Source organism: Cibotium barometz, chromosome 3 (genome assembly GCF_041138505.1).
Source record: "Cibotium barometz isolate CiBa-2024 chromosome 3, ASM4113850v1, whole genome shotgun sequence".
In the NCBI taxonomy this organism is placed as follows: Eukaryota; Viridiplantae; Streptophyta; class Polypodiopsida; order Cyatheales; family Cibotiaceae; genus Cibotium; species Cibotium barometz.
In genome coordinates this window covers 18130808-18158397 of record NC_141048.1, presented here as the reverse complement: position 1 = coordinate 18158397, position 27590 = coordinate 18130808, and the positions used below count along the sequence as shown (strand labels likewise).

The window sequence follows — 27590 nt, the reverse complement described above, 5'->3', positions numbered from 1 at the left end:
GTTGAGGCTAACCAATTCATCTTCTGTAATCTTTGTTCCAAAATCCACAGGCCATGTTGAAGGGTGCACTGGTATCTCTATCATCTGTTTGTTAACCTTTTGAGTGTGTCCTGCATCATGGCTACAAAACCACATCCATTGGGAGATAGTTTGGTCTTTGAACTTTCTTTAAGACCAAAAGCAAGGAGCAACCAATCCAGGTGTATGGCTTTGTATCATGTTTAGACATCTTTTCTTCCCAATCATGCCAAAACACCGTCTGATGCAATGAGTTAGCATTCTTCTAAGTGCCCATTGTCCCCTCTCCATGTTCTCCTCAAAAATAACAGAAGCTGATTGTTGATGTAGTGAAGCTCCTATTTCTTACACATCCATATCAATATCTAGATCTTCAAAGATGTCGTCATGGTGCATGTCTTGTTGGTTCTCAAACTGGAGCTTTCTTGGACGACCACGTGGTTTTCTCCATTTTCACTCCATCACAAATCCAGGACGGTGAGAGGTGCTTGCTGTATTTGATCTCTTTTTGCGCTGAACTGTTTCCCTGTCTCCATGTATGATTGGTTCCTCATACATTGGGGTCCCTGCAACACCTCCTTGGATCATTCTTGCTATGTGGACAGGACTTGGTGTATGTCCTGTTTTGATCCTAGAAAGAAGAGTCTCCATATTTGGTCCATTCCCAATAAATCGTCCAGTCAAGTAGCCATGTCGCTTTGTGCACTGCAAATAGGAATTTAAAATGTCTGTTACACATGCATCATATAGTGATATCTTTTTCTTACCACCCTCTCCTGCTAACCAACTTGCATGGATACTTTCAGAAAGATTTGTGTTTGGAATTTGTGCACTCTCCCAGGGAGATGCATCATCCTGCGTAATGATACAATAAACTCAATATATAACAAAACATCCTTACAAGTACTTGTAGAATATGTAGATGGTATAAGACTCACAGATAGATGGAGACTCCCCCAGTGCATAATTCTCTGTTCCCACCATTTGAACCACAGTTCAAGTCTCCTCATGTTTTCTGTCAGGACATTGCCTGTAGACCACCATTGTCTAAGTGTACTGGCTTGTTTGGATGCCATTTCATAAGATTTGCTATTTCTCCACACTTCACACATCTCTATGTGTACTTTCTGCTTTTCTTTTGGAACCAAGTTTCTTGTGTGTTTCTGCAAACTTTGCTCCCAATGGAAAAGACATGAACGCTCTCGACCAACCAAAATATTATCTGGCCCTCCATTATAGCATGCTCGAATGGCCATCCAATTTGCACCAATTTGCACCGGCCTCATCTGCCATAAATCCTGAAAAGTCTGCTCGATCATGACCAGAGAGCTCCATAACCTTGTTCAAGCTCTCCCAGAATAATATTTGGGATTCAGTGTCCTCCTCCTTTGTTTCACATATTGCTATAACTTGTAAAGCTCTTACACTATACGCATGCTATGCAATAGATTAATGGTTAGTACGTACCAAAGTATTTACGTATATCAAATTATGTCTCATTTATTATGTATATGAAGAGCTCACCTTGGATCATAAACTGAACATGACATGGTTGCCCATCCTTCAATTCTATGTGTGTAGTCAAAATGAACCCATGCGTCACGAAGATCACCGTGACCAGTTCTTCTCATTCTATTGACTAAGTCAACTCCTGAAGCTGGTCCCTTGGAGGACATTTTAAATAGGTAACATTTGTCTTCTGTATCACCCTGACCAGGGAACCTGCTGCCATGGAAGAATGGAAACATGCACTTGCGTTGTAGCTGCAGTATATTATCGTATCCTTCACCAACAATTGGGAGTTGTTTATTTTTTTCACTTATTATGATATTTGTGAACCTGCAAGAAACAAGTAGGATAATTAGAATATGAAAGATTGTGTATTATGACTCAAAGGTAAGAGAGTTAGGATTACCCTTTGTTCTGAACCAATGGCATCATCTCTTCCAGGAAATTATTCAACTCCATATCTCCATCTACTATAGTGTTACCTTGAATCAAAGAATCTGTCAGCATTTGACGAGCAACAAGCATTTGAACTTTTTGTGGTCCACCTTTCTCAACTTTTAACACATTTCTGACAAGCATCCTAATCTTTTCTATAGCAGATCTTGATGTGCCTGGTTGAACAAAATGTTTGTGTTCCCCAACATGAACAACTAGTCTAGTCATGTCCAAATCAGTAGGCAGAATATAGTAGATCATTGCATCACAAGTAGACATGCATGTAACCACCTTTTGACAATAATGACAGTAGATGTGTGTCTTGTCCTCGGATGCAGGATACCCCTTTGATACAACCTTATCAAGATGTCCATGAAATGAAGAGTCATTATATTTCCCTGTACTCAAGTAATGAGGATAATTTATGTGATGACATTGAAGGGATCCCAGACAATAACTCAGACGGATAGTGCATTCAATAGCCATGCGTGTCTGCACTGGTCGCGTCCAGAAATGGCCATCAAACTTCTGTTCCATCCCATCCATTTTCTTAATCCTACAAAAGGTGGGAGGAAACTCAAAAGCCACGTTCCCATTGTAATGTCGTGGCATCTCTACAACCTGCAAAGGCCCCGATGAAGAAAGTAGAAGCTTTTTAAGACGGACAGAGGGAGATTTGTCTATCAGAGCAGCTACAGTAGACAACATTTTTTAATCTTTTCTTTGGTCATCACTACTAGTTTCAAGGCAAATAATGTGCTCTTTCTCTGTTTTGCCAACTGTTTTCCCAGATTGGTTGTCTGGTATCACACCTGTTCCAATAGCTATTTCACTGTCTGATATGTAAATAGAAGACTCATTGAGAACTAGTTCATACTCCAAAGACAGAGAACCATCTATAAAGTAGTGTTCATTTCCCTCAACATCCCATTGTGAAGGAATAGGTAAAAAGGATGCCTCTGAGCTCTCTTGGACTTTAGCTTGAACTCCCAGAAATTTACAATGTGGTGGGAGCAAACCTTGCAAGAAATAAGCACTAAGTAGAAGTTTACCATCTCTAAGAGGAATTTCTCGTGAAAGTTTGGCAGTACCTAATCTCCAGCAGATGGAGGCGCAGGCTGAAGTGGCCATAGAACAGAGAGTCCGGATTCGGGTTCAGTTTAAAATTATTTTTATTCGGATAAAAATATTGTTTAAGACAATAAAGAAGATATGGAGAATATTTGATAATTATTATACCATCAACAACTTATAGTCCTTAGTTATCATAGAACAAGAGGGCATTAAATGCGAAAAAATCCACATCTGTCCTTATATATATTTCAATATATTAAAATACACATGCCCACTCTAGTACATCAATGACTTGCCCACTCTAGTACATCAATGACTTGATGTACTAGTGGGCAGGTCCCTCACAACAATGACGCCCACGCATTCCTCATCTCTCTTTCTTGCTGGCTCACACGTTCCTCCTCTCTTTCTCTCTGGCTCACGTTCCTCAGAGTTCCTCCTCTCTCTCTCTCTCTCTCTGGCTCCCCTGCAAGCAGGTACACGTCTTTCTCTCTCTTTCTCTTTCTGATGATGGGATTATAGGTATGAATTTTATTGCCATTGGAATCAAACCACCGATGGCAAAGATGGGAGCAAATCTTGCAAAGTTTTGTGTGTGCCACTCACCATTCAGCCCGCTGTGACAGGCATGAGGGATCCCCCCTCCCCCGTGAGGGACAGTTTTAATGATGTTTTGTAGTCAAATTGTTACAAGTGCAGTGTTGTGTGTCTATTGTGGCAGACATGCTGTTCAGCTCCTCACTCCTGCAAGCATTGTACCACAAAGTCATGATGATTTTCTCGATGGATGTTGTTAGAGGATTACCACAAAGTCATGATGCCAACTTCCATGGTTTTTGATAAAATGAGTTGGTGCATGCCAAAGGGGTCAAAAAATTGTTATACATACATCATAAGACAAATTCAATCTAGAGGCACAATCTAAAATGTAGGTACTTGAACACACATCCTCTAATGAACATACAATAATATAATCACCGCCTTTGGTTTTCTCGTGAGCCCTCCCTTGCACAACTTGCAACCAAGTAAGTTTTTTCAATAGCAATTGAATCCTTTGCATTTTTCATGTGGGAAAAAGGACATCTTCACTTTCTTAAGGTGAAGTAGTTCACATAAATGATCCTCAAACCTTCAAATGTGTCAAAGAGTAACAAATTTCTTCCTTCTTCTTGTCTAAGAGTTTCAGATCTGCACCTCTCGCGTCTTCTGAGGGCTGCACACGATTCCATTTTTCAGGTTGGTCTTTGATTGGCTGTACTCGATTCGATTTTTCAGGTTTCGATTGGCTGTGTTAGTCTTCTGAGGGCTCTACAGCCATGGCTGTCGATGTGCCTCTTGGCCTTACATCTACAGCTTACATGGCTGTAGATGCAAGGCCTCTTGGCCTTACATCTACAGCGTGGAAGAAGTGATGCTATTATAGTTGGAGGAAACACAGTTCGTCGTGACAACAAGGAGAGATGGTGGCCACTTACCAGTGCGGATAGTCATGTCACGATGCCTACATTTACCTGAGGATGCTAACCTTTGGGATGTGTCTAACACACCTACCATAGTCATGACACAAAGGGGTGCACGAAGGGATTTTCAACACAGATTAGAAAAAAAAGGAGTAGAAATTGTGGAGTTTGATTTCTTGACACTGAAAGCAGTGGTGGACTATTGCTATGATCGGGGTTTTCTTAGTGTCTTGTGGGAATGTGGGGGCACACTGGCTATAGATGTAAGGCCAAGAGGCCTTACATGGCTGTAGATGTAAGGCCAAGAGGCCTTGCATCTACAGCCATGTCATGAGGCCTTACATGGCCTCATCTACAGCCATGAGGCCTTACATGGCTGTAGACGTAAGGCCTTACGTCTACAGCCATGTAAGGCCTTACATGGCTGTAGACGTAAGGCCTTACATCTACAGCCATGAGGCCATGAGGCCTTACATCTACAGCCATGAGGCCTTACATCTACAGCCATGAGGCCTTACATGGCTGTAGACGTAAGGCCTTACATCTACAGCCATGAGGCCTTACATCTACATGAGTCTAGATTGTAGCAGGAAGCAGTTCAACCGAATGACGCCACATATTTGGGGATGCTGAAAGCATGTGGCATATGGATGTGGTTGTGGGTAGCTCTCTTGTTGACAAAGTGTAAGCACACAAAGTGTTCAATGATGTGCAAGAAAAGAATGTGGTGTTGTGGGGTGCAATCATTGCAGGATACACACAACATGGACATAGTCAGCTTGCATTCTTGTTTCTGGATCCATGGAGAGAGAGAGAGGGAGAGCTCTCCGATTTTCTTTTTTCTGCTTCTTGCACATGAGGAGTGAGAGGGCTAGGGCCCTTTGCAAGGGGGAAAAAACATGATTTCTTTGGCTAACACAGTATGGACCTCTCCTGGTTCTTGTTTTAAGGCTTAGGAAGCTACCCTACAATGTTACTTGAAGATATTTGTTGAGTGATTCTGTTAATTTTTCTCACTTGAGTCGCTGACGGTTCCATGGCTGTAGATGTATGGCCATGAGACACCAATGTTATGCAGTTGTGAGTATTTGTCATAAGTTTACATAAAGCATATACATGTATAAATGCATATGTTTACATAAAGCATATATGTATAGACAAAATTTGATGTGAAATTTTCTTTGCAGGTGGTCAGTGCAGGCTTGGTGTAGATGCCACCAATACATATGTGATGTACCAGTAGACAGATTTACTTTCAGTGGCCTCTTGAAAGCAATATATTTCAGGTAATGATGGTCGTCTTTCATAATTAAAAATTAAATATATATGGCCATAATGATGTGTACATTGTATGCAAACTTTACATGCACCATTACTTGCATGCATGCCTTATTTATAAGGCATGTTGTACATGCCAATATTTTGAGACGCATACCTAAGCTAGCTTATATAGCTCTTCTATTGCCGTGCACCTTGTCATGCATTGGTTTACGCACACACCATATATATATTTATACACACACTGAAGTTGAATGTTCATATAGCATATACATATACCATTGTATTTATATTATATATACATAATTAATTAAATGATCTGATATTTAGATGGCACCAAAACGAGCAAAGGGAAAACCTCCCAAAAGCCCATCGTCTGTTATGCGGCTAAGATCAGGACCCATCAAAGGAATTATTGATATTGAACACGAGGCATCTTCTCGTGTGGTGACACGCTCTCCTATGAAAAAAAAGAGAACACGTCAATGTATCGTTGTGGAGGATGAAGCAATAGAAGGTGATTCAAATGATGTGGAAGAGGAGATTGATGCATTAGAAGGTGACTCTAATGAGCATCAAATCCATGTAGACGTTGGTGATGCAACAACCACACCATCTAGTCAGCCTTCAACCGACTTGACCGAGAAAGAGGAGAAGAGAAGAAAACATGGTTTGGGTGAGAAGGTGCCCCTTGGTCTTATGAGTGAGGTCTTGTCAAAGTTCCATGTGAAAAGGACTACGGAGCCTCCCTTGGTGCCATTATGTCGTCTCCTTCCAAATGAGTCTATGTGTGAATTGCTTCAGAGGACGCATCTTGGCTAGTTCCACTTTTTGACGACAATGCATATATGGAAAATATTGGGAGTTTCTTGGTTTCCGTCCGCGATATGCATGGGACACTCCTCCCCGTCACAACAACAGAGGTTCAAGCATCTTGGGACCCTATCTAGCAAAAACAAAAAAGTCAAGCTTTTGATCAAGAATGCAACGAAGAATGGAGTCATCTTCGTGGACATCGCTTTCTTGTTTGGGATGGCAATCACAGACTCAAAACTTGGACAAAACGAGTAAAAGAGAGTGAGTATTTGTTATAAGTTACGAGTTATTTACTTTCAAATTTATTGTGTTTAGTTCTTATGTATTATTTTATCTTGTAGGATTTCAAGATAGTACTTTTCACCATGTTTGTGTACGTTGCATTTTCATTGAGGTGGATGTAAAGAAGGAGGCCGAGCTCATGCTTGCACTTGACACCACAAATACGTGAGTTTCCTACTAATAATGTCTTATTAGTTTAGACTAATTACTTTCTAACTTTTTACTAATGTTTAGAATCACTCGGGCTCATGTGGAACCAAATTTGGGACATGAAATATTCATGTTTCAAAAATTTGGGATCGCAAACAAAGAGAGTATATTCCAACGGCTTTCTCCTGAGCAAAGACAATGGGCAATCTCCGAGACTTTGTATGAGACTCGCCATCATGGTGGGGTTCGGCCATGGTATGATAGTCCATGTATCTTGATTTCACAGCTTGTATGGAAGGTATGTAAGACAAAATCAATTGTACGGCTAAAGAAATGAAAGAGCGCTCTACTTTTTTAAATTAGGTATGATTTGCTTTTGTAGGATGAATTTAATAGAAATCTTGTTAAAGAGGAGAGTCGTCTATGAGCTCATGGATTTGAAGGTCAGCAACTTCAAACGAAAATGCATGCAGCCACTAAAGAGGTGGAAGAGCGGCTACGAGACAAAGGATACAAGTATTTGACCATTGCAAATCCAGCTCATGGTGAAGACTTTTTCAATATCATCTTCTCTTTAAAATGGAATGATAAATCCATGGTAAACATTACGAGGGATAAATTACACTCGCTTTGTTCTGCGAAGATCTCTACAGAGAGGTAGACTTTCTTTTTGTGCTTACAGTTTTATTTACATTATGAAGTCAGCATAATGAAAAATCTTGACCTTTTTCATATTGATAATAGTAATGTGAATATGCTATCCTATTAGGAGGAGGGAAATCTTGCATGTGATGAGTCTATCAAAGAACAGGGATGCAGATGCTTCACATTTTTTTGACTACAAAAGCTTTAGGGCTTACATGCGCAAAGAAGCTTATTGGACTCAGCTCAACTCTGAAGCTTGGCTTCTAATTAAAAAGATGGAGGTTGAGGGACCAGCATTGCCTAGTACTTTTGAAGCATATTTCAAGAATCAAAGAAGACTTCATGTACTGCAAGCCTTTGTAGCTATCTTAGGTGATATAAAAAGTGTCAATGATGCAGATAAGATGCCAGAATTGCTAGCCACAACAAAGAGGCTTGTTTATAGGTGTGTTTACATATATGATGTGATTTTTTTGCACAAAGTATATGATATATATTTACAATATAATTTTTTCTTATTAGATGGTTGCGCTGCTGTCAATCTCAAAATACTCTTCATGAATATCCTGAGGTTACGGAAGAATGGAAGAGTTTGGATGATGAAAATTCCATGTTCTCTCCCTCAATTAGAACAAGAGGTCTCACGGAATGGGAGCATGAGATGTGTCCTTGGTGGATAGAATATCCATTGGATGTGATTCCAAAACAAGAGATACAATTGCACCAAGGCAAGTATCAAACTATCTCGACCTTGCTCATTCTATACATTGTCTTATGAAATCTATTTTTGCAGCTTTTAAGTCTACATGTCTTTCACAACATGGTGGCCCAAATCCTATGGAGGAGATTGTGGATTCAAATGTCAATGTCTTCGAAGAGCAGCAAATTGGTGTATCCAAACAACAAATCAAGGTAAGGAGAAAACGAGAAAACAAAAGGGAAAAAAGAAAAAGAAGATGACACAAGAAGGTGATACACCCACAGTAAGTAATATCACTAATTAAAATTGATAAATTTTTGAGAGTTTACTTTGTAGTTGCACACCCAATTTTGTTGTTGTCTATTGTATTCTTTAGGACATGCAACCAATACGCTCAATGGAAGATACAACTAGAACTGCACATCAAGATCTTCCAAGACAAGCGTCCTCTTTGATTTCAGAATATCGAGAGCGTCAACCTCTCTCTCGTATTACAGGTTATCCTTTATGCTCATATGTACATTAGAAATAAAACATACACTTTTCTAATTAGTTTTTATGATATTAATTATAATTATAAACCTATATAGGACCTCAATGTGTTACAAATGTGGACGCGTTGTTAGTAGACAAATGTGGACGCGTTGTTAGTAGACATTGCGTGCGTTGATGGGTACGCTAAAGAGAGGTTCTCATCTCTCCCTAAACTTGGTCTAATATGTATGTTATTTTCTAAACGTATTGTCTAATATGCATGTTATTTTCAGAAATCCCCAGTCAAAGGATGAGCAATACAAGCAAAATTCTTGACGAACTTCCTATAATAACTACATAGGCCAAGAAAAGATCTAAGATCATGTATGTTTCTAGGCGTAGGCCAAGAAGCAATACACTCAATTTTCTTAGGATCTACATGAATCCCTTCAGCCGACACTATATGACCTAAGTATTCAATCTCTTCTTGAAAGAAAGAACTCTTTTCAGGATTGACATACAATTCATTTTCTCTCAAAAGGTTGAACACTTGTTCCAAGTGTTGTTCATGCTCTTGTCGATCCTTGCTGAAGACAAGAATGTCATCAAAGAACACTATAACAAAACTTTGAAACTTAAGGAATATGCGATTCATCATACGGCTGAAAGTAGCTGGAGCATTGGTCAAACCAAATGGCATAACCAAAAACTCATAATGATCAGTTTGGGTTCTAAAAGCTGTCTTGAAAATGTCAGATTGAGTCATACGAACTTGATGATACCCAGATTTTAGGTCAATCTTGCTAAAGACCTTTGATCCTCTAAGCTTGTCAAGAAGATCATCTACCCTAGGAATAGGATATCTGTTCTTGACAGTAATCTTATTCAATGCACGGTAGTCTACACACATTCGGTAAGTTCCGTTCTTCTTCTTAACAAGAAGTACTGGAGCTCCAAAAGGTGAACTACTAGGTCGAATAAGGCCTCTCTCTAGCAAGTCTTCTATTTGGTTTTGGATTTCTTTTTGCTCTAAATTGTTGACTCTATAGGGAGCTTTACAAGGCAGAGAATTTCCAGGTAATAAGTCAATACTATGATCCTCAGGCCTAGACTTAGGTAATCCTGGAGATAGATCTTCCATAAAACAGTCACTAAATTTGGAGATAAAAAGATCAAACTTTGGACTTTTGGATGTGTCAGACTCAGCATCAAGCTGGGTTAACCCATACCATATAAGTCTTGTCTCTTTTTCTTAGAGCTCTCTTTACTTGAGTGTGACTCGACAAAGGACTCATTTCTCCTTTGACTTGACAGTGGAGGATAATATTTTCATTGTCCTTCCTTAGAGAAATGCTATGAGTGTCATAGTCTATAATAGGATTGTACTTGTGTCTCCAAGGCATACCCAAAATTATATCTACCCCTTGTAAAGGTGCAACTAAGAAATCCCTCTTTTCTGTTAAAGGCTTGATGCATAAATCCAAATCTTTCACCTCTTGCATGCAATTATACTTTGTTCCAGTAAATGCTGCTTTGACTTTATAGTGCGTAGGTGAAGAATGAAGATTTAATGCTCTAAGTGCCTTTTCAAAAATGAAATCATGTGTACTACCATCATCATGCAAAATAACAACTTCATGTCCATTTATTGTTCCTTTTATTTTAAGAAAAGAATGAACATGAGGTTTACCTTCTTGTTCTGAGTAGTCTGGATCGGAATTACCCTCTTGCTTGAATGATTCTTCTTCATTGTCGTCTTCTTCAATCATATTGACTCGAGCTGCTGCTGCCTGCTGCTGGTGTCGAATTCTCATCGCTTCAAATAAATCCCGAACGATTTCGCGTGATTCACGAGACTTGGGCTAGTCGAATTGTTGATGAAATAATTTTTTTGCACTTTGAAACCTGCTGAAATAGTCCTGTAAACCTTGCCCAATCTCTGTAATATTTTCTGAAATTTTTTAAAACTTTTCAGAAATGATTTTGGAATTTTCTGGCCTTTTCTAGGCAATTTTTAAGCCTTTAAAAACCTGTAAATCACTTTTCTGCACCCAAAAATTTTCAGAATTGGAAACCTTTTGAATTCCTATTCAAATTTGAAAATAGCAGAAGTAAAGGCTCAAAAAGGTGATGTGACTTGCATGGGGTTTGGGAAAAGTAAGATTTGGATTAAGAAGTGATTAAGCTTATGGATTATGGAGGGAATTAGGCTTATGATTTTTTTTAAATCATCTCCACTCGCCGTTTTGCGCCGGCAGGCTGCCGCCGTGTGCCTCCTTCTTGGGTTTCTTTTTTGAGAATTTTTTGATAGCTTTTACAGAGATAAATGTGCTCCGTCCATTATGGATTTGCTAGTGCTTGAAGCTTTCTGATTTCTGAGAGAATACTGTGAGGTTTTTGGCTATGGGGATTTCATCCATGTGGTCAGATTTTGATTTCACTGAGTATTTAGAAAAACCACTTTTTGATAGAGAGGGATGGTTTTGCAGGGTGGTGAGTGGGTTTGAGAGTAGATCTAGTTTTGAAGCTTTGACCTTTGGGTAAAGACCTACAAAACACCCTTCTGTCCAATGGATAAATTCCTGCACTTTCTTCATTTTTGAGAAGTTGAAGCCCTTTCCTACCTTCTCCACAAATCTCCTAGCCCAAGCTCTGATACCACTCCAATCGGAATCTTATTCTAGGATAGATTGTGGAAGAGTAGAGAATTCACAAGAATTGATTCAACCATAAAAACCAATGCTTTGAAAGCTTCAACTAAATCAAATCAATTGAAATTCAAACACTTAACAAAATTAAAATACTTAGCTCAATAGACCATATTGGGTGCAATCTTCCCCCCTCTTGTGCGTGGCCTCTCCCCACACAAGAGTATTTCTTTATTAGCTTTCATTTTCACCAAAATTAGGCCATAGCCCCCAAAATATACAAGATGTGCTTTTTAGAGAGCACGGCACTCTTCTTTTACAAAAATAGAGTGTCAAATATTGGGACTAGGGTAAAGCCATAGGCTTTAATAAATTCCACATAATAAATGTATCTTTCCTAAAGTTCAAAATGGAAAAATCATTTGCTAAGGTTACAAGCTACTATGCTTGCCAAAAATGAAATGTGATGAACCAAGACATTTCTTCCAAAGTAAACTCTTCAATTCCCATAGTCTTTATCACCTGAAAATATAAGCCCAATTAATTATTAAATTAATCCCATAAATATTAAATAGGCACAAATCATAACCAACTCATGACTACCAGGCGTAAGTACTTCCAGGGATCACCCTGCCAATACAAACCTAACTGAATTAATCATAGACGGCCTCAAACATACGTCATATACCGCACGTATTAATATTTATAGTGGTGTCACCCATGATATTAACCTAGCCGGCATGACACAAGAGTAACCTAGGCGTCCCCAAATTACTCAAGAGGAAAAAAAGAAATAATATTCTTCTAGAGGACTTAAAATATATTCTCATAACACCTATTCTCACCACAATTGAGTTTGAGTCTTCTTACTCTTATGATTGTATGGTTCCTCTTCTTCTTCTTTGTTGCATGCATGCTTAGGGATTATGTGGGTAGTTAGGTTAGGGAAAGCTAAAGCATCTTATCAAATAAAAAATCCAAAAATATGCACCATTAAGGAGAAATTAGAGAACAAAATCTGGATTTTTTGACCAAAACATAGAGAACTACTCTCTAGTTTACCTACGTACGTGCTCAACTGGGCTTGGGTACACACATTTCTACAGGGAAGATATTTACAATATTCTCATTAAGGAAAGGTCAAAAAATATTCTTCTTATTAATGGCCATAATGATAAATTGACCATCACGTGGCCCTAACTTCCTCCACTCCAAGTGGCAAGTTTGTCAGAATTACGTATGCATGTGCCAAATTGAAAACGTATATTCTCACTTTGGAACACATGTTCACAAGTTCACAGTCACATAAACACAAATTCTTAGCTCAAAATGCGCATTCACAAATCTTACTTGGCCACGCACATTCTCAATTCTCCATGTACGTTCCTAAGATTGTGAACGCATGTTCACAAGCCTAACTGGGACCTAGCCACACACGTTCTCAACCCACCTAGACACGCACATACCTACATGGGAACACATGTTCTCAACTTGTGACTTGTGAAAGCACGTTCACAGTTTAAAAGAGACAAAAACATAAAAAATTCAGCTAGTTCTAGAATATCTAGGACCACCGCTTGGCTTGTGTCGGGGGATGCACTCTAAGCTGATCAATCATCCTTACATGTACACAAGGTCAAGAAGGATTTTGGGACTCAATTCCACACTTGAGGAGAGTTCCTTAAACGACATTGAATCAAGAGCACCTTCTCAAGGTATGGGGATAGTACATGAGGTCAGGAAGGATTTTGGGACTCAATTCCACACTTGAGGAGAGTGCCTTAAACGACACTGAATCAAGAGCACCTTCTCAAGGGATGGGATAGTTCCTTGCATGCAAACTCACCCCATAGGATCCACATACATTGAAACACTTAACAATGTGGAAATTAAATTATTCTTCAATGGTAGCAAACTTAAGCACTACTATGGACCTATACGAATGCCTTGAAGGCCAGAAAGAGGGGAAATAAAAGAAGCTACAATAAAATGTGAGGCCTAGAAAGAGGCTAAGGTTAGATAAGAAAAGTTATGCAACCTGCCACGTTTCTATTAACATGGTCCAAGTACTTAACTTAGAAGAGGAGGGTTGCTGGGAGGTGAAGTTCACCAAACTCTAGCTAGGCATGACCATAAAAAATGGTCTAGAACAAAATATCACACTCATTAACATGAGTGTTAGCCATAACCTAATGTCCCACATTGCTTGGTGTGTACGATATAATAAAATCTTCTGGACAAGGATGAATGTGGCATAATCAATGCCAAAATAGATGAAGACTTGCAAACTGCTACCTTGCAACTAGCCACTAGATAGGTAACTATACTAATGACAGTTGAGGAGCCTATTTCTTATCAACCTTCAACACCAGAATACCATTTTCCCATCAAAGAAGTACTCAAATTCATCAAACATCCAAAGGTACCCCACACTCCAACCATGCATCTTAAAAGGAGGCCTATTATATACTTGACTGTAGGGGTAAGTGACCAAGATCTATTAAAGGCCTCGCCTAAGTAGGACCCAACCTTCACCGAACACAAGTGGCCTCTATAAGAACTAGCCCAACTAACACCAATCTTGCTAAAATTTCTAACCTTGTAGAGTTAGAACCGCAAATGCTTCAACAAAATAAATGTTCTACGCACAAGATTATCATGGAGGGAAAAAGAAAATCTGGATACCCAAGAGAAAGGTCCAACATGCATAGTAACAGCCATGCCACCAACTGGACCGTGTTGCAAAACACCAGGCCCAAACCCCAGACACAAAACATGGTTCATCAAGAAGGAGTTGTTGGAAGCCCAAGGTCATACATAACTCTGGCTACCCAAGGCAATGCATTTAAAACCAATCCGCTACATAAGGCAACCCTGATGAAGGAGAGTTACCCAAAGATGGGGGGTCCATAACACTCTTCTAGTGGTTGAAGGCTATTATGAAGGTAACAGAAGCATTTAGGCCCCTAAAGTCACACCAACATTACCCCCAACCTCTTCAAAAATAGAAAGAACCAAGGAGAGATAGAAATGGTAACCCAAAGGTACCACACATGGAAACCCCATGTGCAACCCTAGAAAAGGGTAAGGTAAAAATTGAAGAATTCATGGATCCTCGTGACCATCTATGATCACCCCATGAACATGATATTCCTTCCACATCAAACTCAAATGCCTATAAAATAATAGAAGAATTGGAACCACCCATTTCTCTACTGCAAAACCGGCATCCCTCTCAAGCCTTTCTAAACATAAATGCGTCAAAAACAGGAACCTCACCCTTGCCAGATGAAGAGGGATACCAATCATAAAAACTAATGAAAAATGTCAAAGAAAGAAAAAAAAGAGTTAAGGAAAGCGGAAGTGATGGAGATTTGTAAAGGAGAGCCCCAGAGAGCCCATACCTACTATGTAAGTGGCTCTCTAGTCACAAGAGTGGTTCTCTAGTCACTAGATTTCGAGGTAGTATAGGCCATGGTGGGTGAAAAGCTCATCCATGGTACAACCCCATTGCCTGGATAGCTAATGATGAGAACACCACTTATTAAGACACTCCATCAATCTCAAAAAAAAGGGAAAAAAAGATGCACACATGTTCACATCTGCCTATACATGTTCACATCTGCCTATACATGTTCACGCACATTTTCACATTTCATCTATGTGCACATTCACATCTGGGCACACATGTTTCTACGTTCTCATTTTCACATGGATGTTTAGAGCTGATGTGAACGCACATACACCATCTTGTGTATGCATGTTTCAAAGAATAGTCTACAAAAGTATGTACCCACTTGTATACATATGTTCCCAAGTAAAAACTATATAAACAAGGGCCCGCCCCTCTCATTCTCCACTATTCATGCTGTAGCTAGCCAAAATATTGCCAAATTTATCTAGAATCCTCCCTGTCTCTCAGCTCTCTATCTCCCTCAGAAAAAAAGGAGGTGCAAAAACTATATAAACAAGCCCCCCCTCTCATTCTCCACTATTCACACTCTAGTTAGCCAAACTCTTGCCAAATTTATCCAAAATCCTCCCTATTTCTGAGCTCTCTGTCTCCCTCACAAAAAAAGATGTGCACGCAAGTTCACATTTGCGCATGCATGTGCACATTTCCATGTTTCATCTTCGCACACACATCCACATTTACATGTTTTCCTATTCTCATTTATGTATGATGCATGTTCAGAGTTGTGAATGCATGTACATCGCTTGCATATGCATTTTCCTGAAAATGTTCTACAAGCGTACATACCCACCTGCGTATATACGTTCCTAGGAAAAAACTATATAAACAAGGAGCCCCCTCTCATTCTCCACACTCTAGCTAGCCAAACTCTTGCCAAATTTATCTAGTATCCATCCTGCCTTTTTGCTCTCTATCTCCCTCACTATCATCATGGTAGCTTTTGGCAACAGTAGGGGCATCATATACCTCCTCGGATATAGTGCTACTCACACCCACTAAGAAGAGGAAGGCCATAAATGTTGCCAAGCTCTTGGAATACCATGTAGTGGCGGCCCACCGCTGACTTCTCTCCATTAGAAGTTGTAAGATTCTTCCCCAGTCTCTCAGGATGTCCAGTATCTTCCCCTGTAATCAAATCCCTCTTCAGAAAAGAAAGACGTTGTTTCTACCTGCTTTGGCTTAGAGAGAGAAAATGTTCTCGAGAGAGGTTATTTAGATTTTGGATATTTTTGGATGGAAAAATATCTCTTTTTATTAAAATAAATTCCCCCGAAACAGAAGTTCAAAAAGATTTTCAGAAGGTGCATTAGAAATCAATTATAATCAATTATAATCTGTTCAAAAGGCCTTATCCTGGGGGTCCAGATTTTTGAAAAATTTTAAATTAAGGTTCTGAGGGGCCAATCAGATTCATCCAAATGTATGGAGGAGATAAATGAAGAAATAAAGAAAATCCCCCCAAAAATGAGTAAATACTCACATAAGATGAAGAGTTCACTAAGGACAAGGATATTAGTTAAAAAAGAAGAGATATTTAGTGAAATGATACATTTTTGACACCTCAGTGTGGGGGAATTCCCCTCATGAAGGAGGTGCCTATTTCACATGTGTGGGTGAGTTTTAAACTCACAAATAATGAGATATTTTCATCTCTCCTCTCTTCTGCTTCAACTAGATCCAAAAAGTAAGCTAAACTGACCTAAAAATGGTCAAAAATTGACCAAACTGATTTGGAAAATTCTAAAATCAGTTTGCTTGGTTAGAGGCTCACTTTTTCCTATAAATAGAAGCCTCCCCCTTTGTTAAAGCTTAATAGTGTTTTATGCACTGTTACTCTGCTCCTTTCCAGAGCCAAAAACTGTGAATTTGTTAATAATTCATTAGTTTTTTGACCATTCCCTCTTCTAAAGAATTGGTGGCCACTCTTGTTGCAAACAAGAGTAGATCCCTCAAACCATCAAGCCAAAGGATAGCTCTTAGAAATTCATGTAAGTAAGAAATCTTACTTTTTCTTTATTCTTTTAGGCTTTTTCCCTCTCTTCTTCTTAAATTGAACCCTTCTTTATCCTAGTTAAGTAATCTAATTGTTGGAATTAAACTTTTCATATTGTTTCTCTTTTAAAAGTAGAATTTGATTAGTTTGGAATGCTTTAGACCAATTGGGGATAATTTTTAAGTAATTTTAGAATAGAAAATTGAAAAATGGTCAGCCATGCAAAGGAGGTTATGGTGAAATTTTCCTAAATTTTATGAAATAAGTTTTATCTTTTATTATTCAAAAAGAGTAATCCCCATCGTTTGTGTATTCTAAAAGTGTTATTTTCATGCTATGCATAGAAAAATGCATAGTAGAAATAATTTTATTATAAAAGTGTTATTTCTATTAAAATTAAATTCTATGCATAGAAAGATGCATATTGGTTATTTTTTTATTATAAAAGAGTGATTTTCATTAGATTTTGATTTTATGCATAAATAGATGTATAAAGAATTTATTTTTATTCCAAAAGAGTTATTCTCATCAATTTTGATTTTATGCATAAATACATGCATAACGAATTTATTTTTATCCCAAAAGAGTTACTCTCATCAATTTTGATTTTATGCATAAATAGATGCATAAAGAATTTATTTTTATTCCAAAAGAGTTATTCTCATCAATTTTGATTTTATGCATAGAAAGATGCATAAAGAAACTTATTTTTAATTTAAAAGAGTTATTCTCATTAAAATTGAATTTATGCATAGAAAGATGCATAAAAGATTTATTTTTATTTTGAAAGTGTTATTCTCCTTAAAATTAAAATTATGCATAAATAGATGTGTAAAGATTCTTTATATCAAAAATAAGGATTCTCTTGCATTCTAAGAATAGATGTGATGAGAATGAGAGGTAAATAGATGTGATGAGATGTGATGCGAATCAAATAGATGAGAATGAATGGATGGATAGATGTGATGAGAATGAGAGATAAATAGATGTGATGAGATGGGATGCGAATCAAATAGATGGGAATGAATGGATGGATAGATGTGATGAGAATAGAAGTGATGAGAATGAGAGGTAAATAGATGTGATGAGATGTGATACGAATCAAATAGATGAGAGTGAATGGATGGATAGATGTGATGAGAATGAATGGATGGATAGATGTGATGAGAATAGATGTGATGAGAATGAGAGGTAAATAGATGTGATGTGATGAGAATGAGAGATAAATAGATGTGATGAGAATAGGAGTGACGAGAATGTGAGGTGAATAGATGTGATGAGAATGAGAGGTAAATAGATGTGATTAGATGGGATGCGAATCAGATAGATGGGAATGAATGGATGGATGGATGCGATGAGAATAGGAGTGACGAGAATGTGAGGTGAATAGATGTGATGAGAAGTAATGTGAATCAGATAGATGGGAATGAATGGATGGATGGATGTGGATGTATGTGAAAGAATGGATGTGGATGTATGTGAAGGATGGAAGTGGATGTATGAGAAAGAATAGATGTGGATGTATGTATGTGAAAGGATGGATGTGGAAGTATGTTAAATAATGGATGTGGATGTATGTGAAGGATGGAAGTGGATGTATGAGAAAGAATGGGTGTGGATGTATGTATGTGAAAAGATGGATGTGGATGTATGGGAAAGGATATATGTGGATGTGTATGTGATAAGTATGGATGTGGATATATGTGGAAGAATATATGTGGATGTGAATGTGATGGATATGAACAAGGATAGAGGCGATGAGATGGAAGTAAATTGGAAAGATATGAATGATAAAGGATGTGAATGAATGTGTTAGCATGTGAATCAGGATGTGAATGAATGTGATAACCTGTGAATCAGGATGTGAATGAATAATATAGGATGTGAATGAATGTGATATGATGTGAAATGGATGTGATAAGATGCGATGTAAACTGGATAGATATTAATGTATGTAAAGTGATGAGATGTATGGGTAGATGCAAGTGGATGAGATCTGATGAGGATAAAGGAGGAATTAAGTGTTGAGGTAGAAAAAGATGTGATTAGATGAGAATGGGAATACTTATGAAATTGTGTGGATAATGTGGATTGATGTGGATGGATGTATGAATAATGTGGATTGATGTGAATAATGTGGATTGATGAGTGGATGATGTGGATTGGTGTGTGTATGATGAGTGAATGATGTGGATTGATGTGGATGGATGTATGGATGATGTGGATTGATGTGTGGATAATGTGGATTGATGTGAATGGATGTGTGGATAATGTGGATTGATGTGGATGGATGTATGGATGATGTGGATTGATGTGTGGATGATGTGATTGGATGTGATTTGATGTAGGAATGATGTGATGTGATAGGAATCGATGAAAAAAATAAAATTGTGGTAAGATGAGAAAAGATGGGGACTAATGTGAAATGTCAAGAATGCTGGGGAAGCATTTTGACCGTCTTGTGAATGAGGTCATGGGAGACCTATCTATTTGCAACTACTAAGACGGAGAGTCAACGGAGCACGTCTCGCGTAGCAAGGTCGACCAGCCTCGGTTTGATTTAAACGGTGAGCTTCCAATATAGTGGATCAGGGACCAAGGAAGCGGCCTATAAGTGAAGCGCTAGGTGACCTGGGAAGGATCTTAGAGGGTGCTGACCATACGGTGCTCGGGCTCTGGGTCGCCGAAGAATACCCACAAGTACGTCGAGGAAGATATTGGAACAAGGAGTAAGAGTTGTTTTCTGAATTCGGGCATGGATCTGGTTGATTGACCTTGCTGGTCCTTAACGGATGAGTCCATGGCTCTTTTATATGGATCTGTTGGTTGATCTTGCTGATCTTCAACAAAGATTCCATCTGGATATTTTTATGTGATTATATTGTCGGGTACTAGGAACTATTGAAAAGGCCCTTGAGTAAATAGGTGGCGAGCATTTTGGTTGACAATGATGCCATAGGTACACTGATGAAGGAAGGAATTGGAAATTAGGATTCAACTGGAGTGAAAAAGGCAAGTTCATATTGGGTGTTTAAGTGGTGTGACTAGTTTTATGTTTGCATGAATATCCGGCTAGGGGGCATGGGAACTCTTTTCCTTGGTACCCAGGACAAAACCTAACCAAAATTCCTAATTGGATCCCATCACTACAGTGGTTGGGCGGTTGGCTAACCCATGGGAGTGGATGGGGTTACACTGGACTGATGGATCCCTAAATCGAGACTCAATTTCTGTATAGTACGATAGATGAAGTAAATCCCGGACAAAAATTGTTCTATGGAAAAGAATCAACGACTGTGCCTCTTGATGAGGAAAAAAGCATTGGTCTCTATGATCCAAGTACAATCTTTTCCCTGATCTGACTATGGGACTTACGGGTTCGGTCAGATTAGTTCTGTTAGTTAAGGCTTTTGACTACGTTAGAGAAAAGTTATCCTGGAGGAATCGCCCGTGCTTTTCGGGCAAGGGAAGTTTTTCCGGGTTCGGTTTTGGAAGAACCGATGGATTAGTCTCTTGTCCGGATATCCGTGGGCGAGGCCCTGAGTGTGGGACCCTGCCCCGCGCACGAAGTGCTACTTCCATTGCTGCTAGCACCCCTGAATTCGTTGCACGGTGGGGTCAGTGATCTTACAGAAGTGGAGCTGAGGCCACATGATCCACAACACAATCCAATCTGAGAAGAAAGTGGAGCACAAGCTCACCTATCACACACAAGAGTGCTACTAGGTTACCAAAAGACCAGAAGTCATGGAACACTTGGACAGTCTCAAACTTGGTGTGGGCTAGCATCAGTGGGCTAGAAACTCTTCAGGCTTGGGAACTAGACCTCACAACCTTCTTTAGATTCATTTCCTCTTATGTCACGCACCTCAGTACTCTCATAGTCTACAATTCTACAGGTGCTAACTTAACCTTAGCACTTATTGTGATGTCCATAAAGCCTTGCACTTGCCCCATGCTATAGATCCCTAGCAAAAACCTAACGAAGCACGAGGGATGGTTAGAGGCATCCAACCAATAAGGATAGGGTCAAATGGGAGGATATTTTGCGACCTGACTTGCTTACCCCAACTTGAGTCCTCAACGCAAGTCCTCACCATGCCGACCAAACTCCGATGGAATAGATATGTATAGTAGGTGTAACATGTCGCTCCTAGCTGTCTCAAACATGGTTTTCTAGTGAACTGGGATGACCATTTTCATTACAAACTCCATAGCATGTGCGTGAATGTGGACGACAAGTTTGGAGCACCCATTGTCCTCATCAAGGTCCTTTATTATGCTAGAGGATAGGAAGATCTCCCTAACCATACCGTCACCAGGGTGGTACAACCACTTTGAGGAAGCTTTTCCATAGCAAGACCCAATAGATCCCTCCCTGAAGACTCTCCTAGACCCAAGAAGCAAAGGTTGGATCGGGAGATAGCTATTGCCACTGAGGCCTTTGCTTAAATTTTGGAGATAAACCTAATAGACAAACTAACACAGCAAGTGGAAAGTGGTAGTCAAGCCTCTAGAAGAGCAAGCACAGTCTAGCGACCCACCACCCCACAAATCATTCCCTAGGCGTGTAGTCCATTTGGATTTGGAGGGCAATAGATTCTCCAGTTCCACAAGAGGCACATAATATTACTGAGACACATAGGTGGATCCAAGAAGGACATCTCACCTCCACCGGTGAATGCTTCTCCCACGCCATCTTAAACTCTCATTAGGGTCGCCTTTTGGACTTTGACACATAGGTGGATCCAAGAAGGGTAGCTCACCTCCACTGTTGAAAGCTTCTCCCATGCCATCTTCATGCCTTTTCCTTTATGATCCAAAACCTTACTAAACATATGACCAAATTCATGGCACGACAAAAGAAGCAAGTGGATGCGGCTTAGCAAGAAGTCCTCTTGGCACATGCCATGCCAACACTACTCAATTAGAAACTCAGAAGAATGTCGCCCCCATCACACTCAATTTGATAGGCTGCAAGTGCAAGCCCTTGAAGCCGACTCCAAAATCAATCATTGTGGGAGCTAGAGGTACTACACTGGCAGAGTGTAAACACGAGGAACTCACCTAGGCTATCATTGCACTCCAAAGGACTGAGACCGTGGCATGCAACATGCAATAGCTCATGGTTCACAACCAGATGTTTAAGCAGTGCAAAGATTTCCAGAGGGCCATCAAAGCAAAGGACCAACTAGAACTACATAATACAGAGATGAAAGATAGCCCCCCACAAGAGCAGGCTGCCTCTGAAATAGAGAGGAAGGTTGATAGCCTAATGTTGGATATAGCTATCGACCTAGCAAACCTCACCATCCCTCTCACCTCCTCGAACTGCAGCACCGGACCCTCCAGCTCAACATCCTCCAACATAACATCTTCATGTCCACAAGGAGATTCCTATATCCACCTTTAGGACAATCCTCTCCAAAGTCCCTTATGCTTTTTCCGCACCACCCTTGTCATGCTTTTCCTCCAAAACATGATCTCCTTCATTGAGCCCTCCACCATCTTTCATTTCCCTCACCACATCCTCTACCTAAACCTTCAATCTTGGTGCACTTTTTCGACTGTTTGGATGAGAGAGACTACATTGACATTTTTGTTATCCCCACACACTGATGTTGAAAGTATGGATCGAGCTCTCTTAAATAAAAGACATCTATCTAATTCCATCTAATCAAAAGCTAATCCTACACTTTTTCGACTGTTTGGATGAGGGAGACTACATTGACATTTTTGTTATCCCCACACTGATGTTGAAAGTATGGATCGAGCTCTCTTAAATAAAAGACATCTATCTAATTCCATCTAATCCTACACTAATGACAAATAGACATGACTCGATAAATTAGCTTGGATACATAAAGAGACTTGAGATAAGTGTAAGTGATATGTTCATTACTTGAAACGACCCCCTTTTATCTAAGGAGGTCCACCCTTGGGCTTGTACATCAATGTGGGATAATTCCATTCGCTCATGTGGCTTCATGTTAGCCTTTGCTCTTGCTTGGCTACTTATTCTCACTCCCTACCTCTTCCTTTTGTGATCAATGGCACCACATTTCTCAACACCCTCCCCTCGGTGCCATTTTTTAAGGCTATTATAAGGTGGTTAGATGCGAGTTTTATAACATATTTTCACTCCCCTCATTTCTAAATTGGTTGGGTAACTCAAGGGCTCTTTATCTTGGTTACACTCTAGCTCAGAGGTTACTTTAGAGATGGTCGGGTTGATTTTCACTCCCCAGGGTGCTACTTTGGCTACTCTTTGGTAGCCGACTGTTTTTACATTTGCATATCAATTTGCGTACTTATTTGGTGAACTTTACAACATATGAATTGGTTTGAATTGATCCACATGATGCCCCGGTGATGTCCATGTTGGTGCGTCCCATAGAGATACTACACTACAATCCATGTGAACAAGCCCTTGTATGAGCCCGTGTGAACAATCTCTTAGGAAGATATAAATAATAAGAGGATAAGGTTTTGAGACCTTTACCATTAGAATTTAGTTTTTTTTCAAGATGATATATTCTATTTTATTTTTTTTATTTTTATTTTATAATGGGGGATTTTTATTTGTACCAGCTAGTGTCCTTCCTGATGAGAGCTGGAAGGAAGACTTGATCACTAGACCTTACCCCAAACACACTGCTGGTATTTTATTTTTGTGTGGTTGGTGGTGCAGGCCGCCGGTCCTACTAGTGCAGGATGAGTGGTGCAGCGTGTGAGGCAAGGCCTTGAGACAGAAGCTGCCTCTCGATTGTGTCTCTCACAGCCCCACAAAAAGGCTAAGTCACCCTACTCTCCACCCGTGTTGTGATGACGTCGAAGCTGCAGAATGACGCTTCATAGCCAGCAGGCGAGTATGATGGGCGCCGAGGTTGGGAGAGGCAATCGATCAGGAGATGCCACTGTCTCAGGTGAAGAGGACTGCGTGTCATCACTTCTGTTCGCTCTTTTCTTATGGCTTGCAAAACGAGCCAATCAACCTTCTTCCTCATCAGCTGCAGTTTGCACTTCTGTGTGTGTGCTTGATGATAAGACTCGTGTGAGCGAGCTATGCTCTTTGACGGCCATGCTTACAACCGCCAACGAGTTGTGGTTTCTGATGCAGCCAACTCTACTCTTCTCTACTTAGTTTGCCCCAGCTCTATACTCACTACCAACTTGCGCTACACAATTAGTGATGGCACCCCTAATTGGCAGCTAGAATAGCAAATTTTTTACCTCAGCAGCTTCTCTGTGATGATTACGTCAGCTAGTTGTGCTGCTCTCTCTGCTGCGCCTCTTCTTTTTATATGAGGAGGTACACCTTGAGCTTGTACATCAATGTGGGATAATTTCCTTTGTTCATGTGGCTTCTTGTTAGACTTCACTCTTGCTTGGCTACTCATTCTCACTCCCTACCTCTTCCTTGTGATCAATGGCTTTACATTTCTCAACAACTAAGCTATGCCCATACCTTGAACCATAGATATCATCACCAGGGCCATTTAGTGGATGCACACAGAAGGATGGCATGACATAGATGAGGCCTACTGCCATCTCACCACCACAGAGGCTCAGCACTATCTATGTGCCCATTGGCATCCTCGTCTTGTAGTATCATAGAATTTGGAAGCAACTACAACTTATGAGCACACCAAAATGCCATACTTGTTGGACAGTGTGCATGTGGCCTACCCCCCCAAGATATCTTGAATGATGAATACAGGGAGGTCCACACATTTTATGGATCCAGCAAGCCAATGCTCATTCTGAAGGTAGAGGAAGAAGATACAATTGATATTGCCAAGGATAATAACTATGATCATGCATTTGGTAGCAAAGGGCATGATGTTAGAGGAAGACCCCCTAGCAAGATCTGCGTGGTTGGTGGCCCTGGTGAAGCTTCCCACAACCCTTCAACATTAGGACCCTCTTTACTTGTACATGCTTCATATGTTTCCACCAAGGGCAAGGAAAAGTAACATGCCTTAACCTACCTTTCCCTAGACCAACCCTTAACAACATCAACTCCCTCTCTTGTCACCTTCACCTCACCACCTTCCACTCCTCCTTATACTTACCCTCTTGCATCTCCAATGTTGTCCACACCCCTTTCATTTCTTGTGCCACCCCCACCACTTATCTCTCTAGGGGATGTCCAAAATGGACTCACTAAAGCCTCAACTTTGCAATCTAATCACCCCTCTCTCCCATCATAGGTGAGAGCAACACTAGAGCAATATATGCACCCCTCTTTCCCATCATAGGTCTTAGAAGAAGGTCGGATCCTAGCACCCCCCATCAGAGAGAGTAACAACAATAGAGCAAGAGATGCACCCCCTTGAATGCCCATTCAATGGCATGATCCTCTCGATGGGATTGACATTAACATAGCCCTGAGGATCATGTGATAGCTACAGCACCCCGACCCTACCCTCGATACCAACAAGATCACTGATTGCCTTATGTATGCCTCATCAAGCTTTATTTGGAATAGAAGTTCAATCAATGGTCTAGATCCTAGCACCCCCCATCAGAGAGTAGCAACAGAGTAACAGATGCACCCCCTGATCGCCCATTTAATGGCATGATCCTCTCAATGGGATTGACTAACATAGCCCTTAGGATCATGTAATAGCGACAACACCCTGACCCTAACCTTGATACCAACAGGATCAGATTGCCTTGTGTATGCCTCATCAAGCTTTATCTAGAATAGAAATTCAACCAGTGGTCTAGATCTCATCACAAGACAGACCGAGGGGGCTAGAAAAAACCTTAAGCTAGGGCAGCCCCACTAACACAGAACCTTATGGTGCGTGAGCAACTAATGTGGCGGTGATCTTACCTTCTCTTGACCAAGTACTGGAAGGAGTATTGGTATGTTATAAGGTACCTCAAGAAGATCAACCCTCTTTATTCCCAATTGAACATAGATGGGCGTGGGAACTATTTGAGCAAGAGTTGGAGAAGAATCCAAAGCTGCAATTCAATTTCCCTTAGATACCCCACCTTGACCACCCCTCCTTCTTTTGCGTGAAGAGTGGATTCTTTACACATTGCACAAGCTCATCTAAGATTATGATGCAATGCGTGACCTTAACATTAAAATTTGATTTTTTTGGCTCATTATCATCCTTTGGTAGAATTCCCAAAATGGCATGAATTTGATAAAGGTCAATAGGGCATGGCCTTTGACATCAATAAGGGCCCAACTCTTTGACAAATACTCAACTATTATAAGCCTCTCCTTCTCCCTACCTTGCAAGGCTCAAGTGTTCTCAATCGGTGAACACTCTCCCACATTTTGAGTCCCACAGAGGAACTCCCTCTAAAATGAGCCACAACCTGACTATCTCGAGGGGTCCACCACTAAGAAATCATATGTATCACGTGCGTTCAAGGGGTAATAAAAAACCCCCTCTACCTACATACTATCAACTAATAAAATTACCCCTCTTTCTTAAGGAACCTACGGGTTTTTTTTCAAAAGTGTAATAAAAAACCCCCTCTTGTAGATGTAATCCTGTAGGTTTTGTCAATTAAAAAAACCCTCCTGATGAACTCACGTGCTACACTTACATTTTTTTAGGTGCACCCCCCGGGCTGACTATATAGCCTAATAATCTAGTTCACACTATAATGAAATGGCCATGGCCTCATTATGCATAAGAAATAGGACATGAAACTTTGCCATCCATCACAAAAACTTTATATAATTCAATGTTCTTTTTGGGAAGCCTTATGGTTCTAGCTCCTTTGAGGAGGCTCATTATGGTGCAAAGTGATAAAAAATAAATGGTAAAGAATGACTGCTTCCTTTAATAGATTGGGTTTGTGTAGGACCCCAAATACCACTATACACAATCTCCAAAGGTCTTCTTCTCATTTCACCTTCCTTGGGAAATGGTAATCTTGCTTGATTCCCAAACTAACATGCATCACATACATCCATGCATTCTTGGGGGGTGTATGCATAAATAGGTGGACTTAATACCTATGTCCGGGACACAGCTAGTACACTGATAGTAACCATCTAATACCAAGTAAAAAGTGGGTTGTTTAAAAAAAGAAAAAGAAAAAGAATCGTTTTTCGGTTATGGTCAACCACTCCCCACGTCCTCTGTGTGTGTGTGTGTGTGTGTGTGTGTGTGTGTGTGTGTGTGTGCTGTGAACAAGCTTCCATGGCAACCTCATGTCTGTGTGTGTGTCTTGTGATTGATGGTAAGGCTTACCCTCTATAGTAGAATCTCTCTCTCTCTCTCTCTCTCTCTCTCTCTCTCTCTCTCTCTCTCTCGTGAACAACCTTTGATGGGCGACTTCATATGTGTGTGTGTGTGTGTCTTGTGATTGCTCCCTTCCACATCGGAAATGGGTGCTGCTACTGCACGAAGCTCCCCTTTCCTCCAGCACTGCCGGGTACGTACCTGCAAGTCTGGTAACTTATATATTAATGCTAGCTTGCACCTCTCGTAGCTAATTATGCGATCTAATTCTAAATTGTGGCGGTGCGTTGGTAAGCCTTCCCCTCTATAGAAGAATCTCTCTCTCTCTCTCTCTCTCTCTCTCTCTCTCTCTCTCTCTCTGCTTTGAACAAGCCTCCACGGCAACTTCACGTCTGTGTGTGTTTTGCATTGCA

At 40.1% G+C, this 27590-nt stretch overlaps 2 long non-coding RNA genes and 1 pseudogene across 3 annotated transcripts; 2 read left to right on the top strand and 1 right to left on the bottom strand.

The window, feature by feature from the left end:
- Positions 1-471: 471 nt before the first annotated feature.
- On the bottom strand, positions 472-1766 carry LOC147639789 (uncharacterized; annotated as a pseudogene).
- A 2345-nt stretch (positions 1767-4111) lies between these two features.
- LOC147639788 (uncharacterized) lies at positions 4112-6548 on the top strand. The gene is made up of 3 exons (XR_015269547.1): positions 4112-4272; positions 5684-5782; positions 6105-6548. It is a non-coding gene; the product is annotated as an uncharacterized LOC147639788 (long non-coding RNA).
- Positions 6549-6737: 189 nt separating this feature from the next.
- On the top strand, positions 6738-8865 carry LOC147639787 (uncharacterized). 2 transcript variants are annotated; one of them, XR_015269544.1, is made up of 6 exons: positions 6941-7037; positions 7107-7320; positions 7405-7679; positions 7792-8112; positions 8190-8650; positions 8744-8865. It is a non-coding gene; the product is annotated as an uncharacterized LOC147639787 (long non-coding RNA). The 2 variants fall into 2 exon arrangements; XR_015269540.1 differs by having other exon boundaries at positions 6738-7037; positions 7405-8112.
- Positions 8866-27590: the final 18725 nt, after the last annotated feature.